The 9,599-nt window shown below is 46.7% G+C and overlaps 1 long non-coding RNA gene across 3 annotated transcripts; it reads left to right on the forward strand.

Moving 5' to 3' along the window:
• Window positions 1–97: 97 nt before the first annotated feature.
• LOC311599191 lies at window positions 98–7,373 on the forward strand. Of its 3 annotated transcripts, none has more exons than XR_014779799.1 (4): window positions 98–237; window positions 3,621–3,773; window positions 4,087–4,195; window positions 4,469–7,373. It is a non-coding gene; the product is annotated as an uncharacterized lncRNA (long non-coding RNA). The 3 variants fall into 3 exon arrangements; XR_014779800.1 differs by lacking the exon at window positions 98–237 and adding an exon at window positions 403–739; XR_014779801.1 differs by lacking the exon at window positions 98–237 and adding an exon at window positions 964–1,012.
• The last annotated feature ends 2,226 nt before the right edge of the window (window positions 7,374–9,599 follow it).

Here is a 9,599-nt window from a genome sequence, read left to right on the forward strand (position 1 = left end):
TTCCGGCAGCTCTTCCTCTCCTCCTCCACCCAGCCCAACCCGCGCATGCGCCCCGCCCACCGCGCCGCAATGGGTTCTTCCCTTGGCTCCGCCTCCTAGGAGCCAATCCGGGGAGAGCCGGGGGCGGGGCTTAGGTGAGAGCTGCGAGGAGGAGGAGGACACGCCCCCTGCATGTCCTTGGAAAAGAATGAATGAAGCCTGGTGGTGAAGGAGGAGACTGAAGAGAATAAAGTGAAGGTAACAACCAGCATTTACTGAGCTCATACTGTGTGCCGGGCACTGCGCTAAGCGCTTAATATCAATTATCACAGTGTGCTCTTCACAGCAGCCTTTATGAGATGTGTGCTTGTTATTCTTATATAACAGAAGGGCTGTGAATATCCCAGGCTCCTTCAGCTTAGTCTTTCCTTCAAGAGGCAAGAGGGCTCACCCTCTGAGCCAAGTTAAAGAGACATTACACCCTCCTTCATGATCACTTCTAACTTGGAATGCCTCTTGCTGCTGACACTCACTAGCCTTCTCTTTGTGACTACAGTCCTCTTTAAGCACTGTTCTGCCTAGTGTCTAGGCAGAAGTTTTTGTTTCCTTATTTTAAAAAAAAATTACACACACACAGACACACACACACACATCTTTTCACAGGTTCTCCCTAAGTAGCCCTGGGTGACCTAGAACTTCATATTGTAGCCTTGAATTCAGAGATCTGCCTGCATCTGCCTCCAAAGTGCTGGCGTTAAAGGTATGTACCACTATACCTGGCATTTACTTCCTACTATTTGTGTGTGTGTGTGTGTGTGTGTGTGTGTGTGTGTGTGTGTGTGTGTGTGAGATGTGTGGAGGTGCCCAAGGAAACCAGAAGAGGGCACTGCATCCCCTGAAGCCGGAGTTACAGGCTATTATGAGCCGGTGAGTGATGTGACTGGGTGAGAGGGTGTAGGTGTTGGGAACTGAACCAGGCTTCTGTGGAAGATTACCAAACTCTCTCGCCTGCTAAGCCATGGCTCCTTCTTAGGTAAATCCTCACAAAGCAAAGAATTTTTTAATAGAGACTTTCATTAAAAGTTGTTTGGGGGGCCGGGCGTGGTGGCGCACGCCTTTAATCCCAGCACTCGGGAGGCAGAGGCAGGCGGATCGCTGGGAGTTCAAGGCCAGCCTGGTCTACAAAGTGAGTCCAGGACAGCTAAGGCTACACAGAGAGACTCTGTCTCGAAAAAAACCAAAAAAAAAAAAAAGTTGTTTGGTGGAAAGCAAGTTATAGGGTAACATGGAATAAGCAACTGCTAAAGTAGTTATTAAGTATTACTTATCCAAAGCCATTTTTGTTACAAATGTGTGGTGGCTATCTTTAACTCGTTGCCATCTTGCTTGAGCTCTCAGTCTTTTTATTTATTTATTTATTTAGGTGTTGGGTTTTTGTTGTTGCTGTTGTTTGAGACAGGGTTTCTCTGGGTAGCCTTGGCTGTCCTAGACTCTCTTTGTAGAACAGGGCTGGTCTCGAACTCACAGAGATTCCCCTGCCTCTGCTTCCCTGAGTGATGGGATTAAAGGCATGAGCCACCACGCTCAGCTTCCTCTTCTCATTCTTTGAAGGAAAGAAAAAAAAAAAAAGCATTTCTTTACTCAACAAACTCTTCTAAGAAACGGATAGAAAACTGGGTGCAGGGAATAGAACTATACTTTCTGGTTTTGATGCTGAGGGAGCCTGCTGAGGGCTGGAGTAACAGGCCAAGGAGGCTGGCGAGACAGGGTGCTCAGGGACCTCCAAGACTGCATGCACTCTTGTCCATCTCCACTTTCTCCCCAAGACCAGGCTCCCCTCAAAATGTTTATATCATCAAAGGGAAATTAATTTTTTTGTTACTTTATTAATCAGAATAACATGTTCCTCTGTCCAAAACCTTTCCGTTGTAGCTAAGCCTCAAAGAATTTACTTTCATAAATGTCCAAGTTCATAAAGTATTTTCCTAAGACAGACCCATCAGACTAGATTTTTGTTTTGTTTTGTTTTGTTTGTTTTGTTTTGTTTTTTTTCCGAGACAAGGCTTCTCAGTATAGCTCTAGCTGTCCTGGAGCTTGCAGAGGCTCGCCTCAAACTCATAGAGATACCCCTGCCTCTGCCTCCAAAGCACTGGGATTTAAAGGTATGTGCCACCACCACCCTGCTTTAGACTATATATCATCTTAGCCAGTTTTAAATATTTATTTTATTGAGTCAGGGTCTCACTATGTAGCCCTGGTTTGTAGGCATAATCTTATTGTGCGCTGTATAAAGATTCCAATGCTGATTTCTGTGTCCCCATATCTGGTTGCAATCCTTGTTCTGAGAATCTCCTGTCTCAAAGTTGTGTAAATACTGCTCCCCAATTATCCCCTGACATGCCAATAAAGCAGCTTACAGCCAGTCCCTGAGCAAGGGAGAGAATAGGGCTGGACTTCCTGCCAGCCAGGGGAGGATCAGAGTTAGAGGAGGAAGTAGGAGATTTGGTGTACAGAGGTCCAGCAGACATTAGGATAGAGCAGCTGGAGCAGAGAAACCCATAAAATGCAAGTATTTTGGCGAAAGGGGGGATTTTGGCAAAGAGGAAACCAGATTAGCTTAGAGAGTTAAAAATAGAGTCATAACTGCTCAGTGTTGTGCTGTAAAGCTTATTAAATAAATAGCATAGTCCAGTCTCAATGATTTGGGTGCCAGCCTGGTTCAGAGAAACTGCAATACACACATTTTAAAAAGTGCCACTAACACTAATTGGTCTGAACTTACTATTTAGACCAGGTAGCTCTTGAACTCAAGAGATCTGCCTTCCTCTGCCTCCTAAGTGCTAGGCTTAGAGGCATTGCAATGGTGTTAATTTTTAACTATATGTATGTGGGTCTGCACACAAAAGTCCAGGTGCCTGGGAGTCCAGAAGAGGACGTCCAGTTTTCTGGAGTTAAAGTTACAAGTGACGTTGAGTTATGTGTTGTCTCTCCCCTGATGAGAGAACCTTTGGTAGCTTCGCATTTTCTCTTATTTGGTGAGAGGCTCCCGTAGTCTGGAGACAAAGCACACACGCCATGAGGTGAGATCACCTGGGCTGAGGTCTGCAGTCTGAATACTATTTGTGTGGCTTTGGCGGACTGCATAACTTCTCCCCTCGGCATTTCATCTATGACGTAGGAGTGGTAAGTGATGTCACCTGCCATTGTGTGTCGCAGGGCTGATGGAAATCTCCACCGTAGAACAACCCTTAGCACGAAATGATAGACAGTTAACACCTAGGGCTAAATATGTCTGGCTTTCGGCCCTATCAGCCCATGATAGGGTTGATTTCATGATCTGCTTACAGTCAGACACAGTCAATGGGCCAAGCAGAAACATGTCGTCACTATGTCCGAAGCCTTGATTTGTTGCCTTGACTGGGACATTGACCTGGACACACTACCCACAAAGGGCAGAACTAAAGCACCAACTGTAAAACACAGACTGCCTCTGACCCCTGTTGGAGGCTACAGAGCCAAAGCCTGACCTTATTTCAGATAAGCAAAAGCTCTCTGCTAATCCACGAGAGATAAGAAGCAACGAGCAACAGAAGTCTTTGTGATAAGTTACTGAGTTGTTTTCTCACCAATTTGTAACCTAGCTGACGCTGCATAAAAGGATTCATGAGGGCTGGAGAGATGGCTCAGAGGTTGAGAGCACTGTCTGCTCTTCCAGAGGTCCTGAGTGCAATTCCCAGCAACCACACGGTGGCTCACAACCGTCTATAATGTGATCTGATGCCCTCTTCTGGCCAGTAGGTGTACATGCCGACATAACACCGTAAATAAATCTTTTAAAAAAAGGATTCATGAAAGCCCGATATGGTGGCACATGCCTGTAATCCCGGCACTTGGTGAGTGGAGACAGGTGGGTCAGGAATTTAAGGCTAGTTTCAGCTACGTAGTGGATATTAAGCCATCCTGGATTACAGAAGATCCTGTTACAAAGCAAAGAAACAGAAAGAAAGAAAAAAAGAAAGAAAAGAAAAGCAATAAAAAAAAATCATAATACTTGAGGGGTATTTATTCATTCACTCCTTTTGTTTGTTTGTTTGTTTGTTTTTGTAGCAGAGAACCTTGCACCACTTGGCTCAGAAATCAGTTTTCTCCTAAGCTGCCATGCTCGAGTAAGCTCCGCAGCAAAATGCCCAGAACACAACTCCCAGAAGGCACTGTGGTGAGTGTGTTTGCACTACTGCCACAACCCTGCATCTTCTAGCTAAGAGATAAAATCTCTTGAGTCACATATTCAACTAAAAGAGTTTCCAACCCACTGGTAGTCAGGATACCAATTTAGGGTAATACTAATGAAATGGTTTTGTCATTAAGTGAGTTGAACTAGTTTTCTATTTTCCTGTCATCTGTGTTAGCTGCCACAGTACATGAACGGGGGATCTCCAGTGAAGTCATGGCCCACTCAGCCAACTCTTGCTTTTGTTTTTTTTTTTAGGGGTGAGAACGTGCCATGACTTTGTACTGTCAGCCTTGAAGACACGGCTGTACAGAAGCCAGCCGTGAGCCTTGCTTGCCTGTCTCTTCTGCTTGAATTCCCAAGTGTCCATGTCTGCGACTGACCCTCAGAAAGCGCCTCTGCTTGTCACAGCTGAAGGTGCCCACTCGGACAGTCAGCGCTTTTCTTCATGGCACTATGTCCTGATGTTCACTCTGCTCGGGATTCCAGAAGCTCTGTAGTCATTGGTCCCTTCCAGACAGAGAATGACTTCTCATCCATTTACACACTGCACTCTGGACTCCAAACCATCCCCGCTTGTGGGAAGTCTTGTGAATATGTCGGCTGGCCTTTGAACCTCTTCCTTCTACATGGAAGTCCAGGCCCGATGCCAGGACTTCCTGCTATGCCAATCTGCCATTTTTCTTAGGACAACTTGTGCCCTGTCTCTGTCTTTCTCTGTCTTCCCTTCTCTCCCCTATTAAAACCTTCCATAGCTAGTCAGTGATATAGGTCCTGGGAGAGGAGGCTGGACCAGCTGTGTGTGAGTGTAGCTCAGCAGCTCGCTGCTACCATCATGCCACAGTGATCTGACCAGCATCCTCTCCAGCTACATGCGAGTACAGACAGCATACAGGAGTTCGCCCATTACCCTCTGTATCAATAGCTCCTGCATTTTCGGGGTCTTACAAGGGACTGGGGAAGCACACCTGGCCAAGGCCTCCCGGAGAGACTCTGAAGTGTAAGGAAAGGAAATCACCCCCATATACCACAGCACATCAACTGAAGAAGCAAAACACTGGGGGAATAGGTAAGACCAGAAGTTTCCAGAAGGGAAGGACCAGGAAGGAGAATGACACAGAGTTCTCGACAACAGCAGAGGAAGCCAGGAGACGGTAGAACGGTGCCTTCAAAATTCTGAGAAAAAAAGGGTTGCCAACCCAGAATTCCAAGCTAGCCGCCCTGCTGTTCTAGAAGCCATGTGGAACAAGAGCGCTTTGGGGGTTTTGTTTGTTTGTTTCAGTTTGGTTCACTACACTTGCTTTCAAAGTTGTAGCTTCCTTCCCCCCTCCCCCCCATGGCCATGTTCTAACACCCCATTCCCCGCCACCTGCCTTTCATCCCACCCTGGGCTGCAGAGTCCACTCCGGTGAAGAGAATCAGCCACGTCCCTTGAGGATGACCGGCTTCTGCTTGTGCTCAGCCATTAGCCAACGGGAGGTACAGGCAGGAAACCAGAGAGATGCTGAGTTACTTGTTTTCTCTGCTTGTTTTCCCCCTGCCAGAGGCACTTCCTTCCTGCACCGACAGCAGCATTCCTGCACCGACAGCAGCATTCCTGCAAGGACTGCTTCTCCCACAGCTGCAGCTCTTAACCACGATCTTCCAGAAGCCTCCCATGTTGCTTTGAGGATAACAGCTTTCTACTGCTGCTGGCCTCAAGACACAGCACGCCTCTTGATGAGTTCTCTTCAGCTGCCTCTTCCACATCGGCCATGAGCTTCTGATTGGATCCTACCCAAGCCACCTCCTGGGCCTACTGTGGAAGGAATCTCTTTCATCTGTATGGAAGCATCATCACCTGTCAATGAAAAGCTAATGTCCTATAGCCGAGGCAGGAAATAGGAGCTGGGACGTCCGGCAGGCAGAAAAGACTCTAGGATGGAGCCAGGCATGAGAGATTGGGCTAGCAAGATAGGAGGAGGACAGATACATGGTACCTGAGCAAAGGTAGCCAGGCATTGACGAAATATAGATGAGTGTAACGGATTATATTAAGTTATGAGCTAGTCAGAAAAGAGCCATGCTATATAGCCTAGGTATATGAAAATCTATCTTGAGTCTCATGAGTCATTATTCTGAGAGCTTGAGGTCAGAGGAAAAGAAACCACAACAGCCTACACTATCCAAAAAAACACAACAGTCGATATGGAGAGATAAACCAACTATAGAAAACAGAGATAAAGGCTCTTCCTGGTTATATGAAGGTCGATCCCAGGGTCAGGGTCATGAAGAATGCACCAGCGGGACAGAAGCTTTCACATGGGCAGAACCAAGAGAGTGAAGCTGACAGATTAGCTAATGTGTCAGAATTTATTAAGAGGAACTCTCACCCAGCTGGATGTCGACAGTGTAGCCCTCTAATCTCAGCCCTCCAGAGGTGGAGGCAGGAAGAGGCAGGCTTTGTGCCACACAGTAAGCATAGTGAATTTGAGGCTAGCCTGAGTGACATAGCAAAACCCTAACTGAAAATGGGGGGGGGGGGGGGGAGAACAGAAAAAGAAAAAAATCATCCCCTCCCAAGGATTAAGAAATGAATTAATCACACCTCAGCACAGAGTGACTCACTTGGCTCCAGAGAAAACAGAGGCTTAACCAGTGAGGACAGTCTGATCGGTCAACATGAACAGTGAACAGTAGCCAGAGAGACTCCAGGGATAAAATAATAACGTGTCTTCATCTTGCTTAGCAGGAAGGGATAAACAAAGATGGAGGGTAAATACGGGTAATTTAGCATACTGTTTAGTCAAATTCCTCAGTTACAAAAGAAAGCTCCTTAAGAGTTGAAAATAGTTACTTCAAAGGAGCAGGGATGAAGGGGGTAGGGGTAGGGCCAGGGCAGGACTGGACTGGCATTTTAAGCCCTATACATAAGCGTCTTGAGGTTTACATTTTTTTTTTTCTTTAAAAGTGTTATGTGTGGGAGTGTTTTGCATGCCTGTGTGTATGTGCATCACATGCGTGCCTGGTGTCCTCGGAAGCCAGAAGAGAACATCGGGTCCCGTGGAACTGGGGTTACAGATGGTTGTGAGCCACTGTGTGAGCACTGGGGATTGAACCACAGCCTCTGGAGGAGCAGCCAGTGCTCTTAACTGCTCGGCCATCTCTCCAGTCCTCTTGAACTGGTTTTTTTTTTTTTTTTTTTTTTTGGTTTTTTGAGACAAGGTTTCTCTGTGTAGCCTTGGCTGTCCTAGACTCGCTTTGTAGACCAGACTGGCCTCGAACTCACAGAGATCCGCCTGCCTCTGCCTCCCGAGTGCTGGGATTAAAGGCATGCGCCACCACGCCCGGCCTCTCTTGAACTGTTTTTAATGAGGTCAGAGAACAATTTGAGTGAGCTCATTCCCTCCCCACTGCGTGACTCTCAGGGATTGAATTTAGGAGGTCAGGCCTATAGAGGCTAATACTTTTACTCATTGATCACCTCACTGGTCCTCTTTTGGGCTTTATAGTTCATTTCGGGTTTGAGTTTTATTTTTGTTTTCAAACAGGGTCTCAAGTAGCCCAGGCTGGCCTTGAATTCACTAGGTTTCTGAGTATTGACTTTGAACTCCTGATCCCCTCTCTCCACCTCCCAAATACTGGGATTACAAATATGAGCCACCAAGCTGTCTTACTATGCAGCACTGGGCACTGAACCCAATGCTTTGTGCATACCAGGCGAGCACACCAGGCAAACACTCCACCAATCAAGCTGCAGTCCCAGCTCCAAGTTCAGAAACCTTCTAAATGGATGTTATAAGAAAATCCAACTGGACTTAAACCAATAGTGGTTTAGTCTCACTGAACAGGAAACTCAGAAGCAAGGTAGTTGTTTACATAGACTCAGCTCCCTGACAAGGCCATCAGCATCGGGGTGCTGTTAATCTGTGGTGCCTTGCTCCTGTTCGATGATTCCCAAACAGTGTCAACATCACCTGGAAACTTGTCAGCAATGGGAGGCCTCCCTCTCTCCAGATCTGCCAAGCAGGGCCTGGGCTCCATGAGACCTATGAGAGAGAGAGAGAGAGAGAGAGAGAGAGAGAGAGAGAGAGAGAGAGAGAGAGAGAGAGAGAGAGAGAGCGCTCAACTGGGCCAGCCACATGGCTCAACAGGTAGAGAGCTTGCTGCCAAGTATGATGACCCAAGTTTGATCCCCAAGACCCACAATGGTGGAGGAGAGAATTGATTGCTGTTTGTTGGGGGATGGTCTTGTGCACTGGTTTCTGTGCTGCAAGATCTGGTTGCAGTCTGGACCTGGACATCTTCATTTCTGTGAAGAATCTCCTGTATCAATTTTGTGTAAACATTGCTCCCCAATTGGTTAATAAAAAGCTAAAGAGCCAATGATTGGGCAGAGAGGACAGGGAGGTTGGACTTCCGGTCTCCGTCTCCGTCAAGGAGTCTCAGGGAGGGACCGAAAGGAGGAAGTCACCATGAGGAGGATCAGGAGAAGTTTCCCTTGAGGACTGAGCTGGCAAGGAAAAGAACACCTGCTGGGAGGTAGCCAGACTAGCATAATTGGATTAGAATAGATGACTGTCTGCCCAGCTGTAGTGTTTTAAAGCTTATTGAATAACTCTAATAGGTCTCTTTTGGGAGCTAGGGAAGGTACTAGAAAAGGCCCTTACTAATACCATAATGTCACAGTTGTCCTCTGACTTCCACATACACATTGTGGTACCCACGTCCACACACAGAAAAATAGATACATTGATAGATGATAGATAGATACATCAACAGATGATAGATAGATACATAGATAGATATGGAGAGAGAGAGATTTTTAAAAGGCAAGATTTTGGCACCCACGTGCCTCCCCACATTGCATATACATACATAATAATAAAGTCTTAAAAAGAAAAAGGAAGTTTCTTCACCTGACTAAATCTTTTCACTGGTGGTGGTGTGGGGGCTGTTTCCTATTAACTCTTGGGCTCAGCCCTTTCTTAGGGGGCCCTATTCTTGAAATTACTCAGCTGAGTGGACCTAATAAAACTGCGAAGAACTTCCTTAGTAGGCCTGAAATGAAGATGAGAATTTCCCGTGACTGGCTGGCTGAGCAACTCGCCCAAACATATTTCACAAGGGGTTTCTGAACAGGAAGTGGCCCAGATTTGCAAATCACCAAGCACACCAATTGCACAGCCCTGCTGTGGGCTCTGCGTCTTCCCAGGAAACAGATGTGTCACCCATCAGTACCTACCCCTTTTTTAGTTCTCAGAGTCTGAGAGAGTGTGTCTTCCTGAGCCTCTTCTGAGCTGGTCACGGGCTCACACTGTCACTGAGTGGGGACCTCAGGTTAACACACTGACCTCTGCCACTTTTACTAATCTCCAAAAAGCTACAGGAGGCCAAATTTGATCTCTGT

This window comes from Acomys minous (assembly GCF_964271855.1).
Source record: "Acomys minous genome assembly, chromosome: 6".
NCBI classification, from domain to species: Eukaryota; Metazoa; Chordata; class Mammalia; order Rodentia; family Muridae; genus Acomys; species Acomys minous.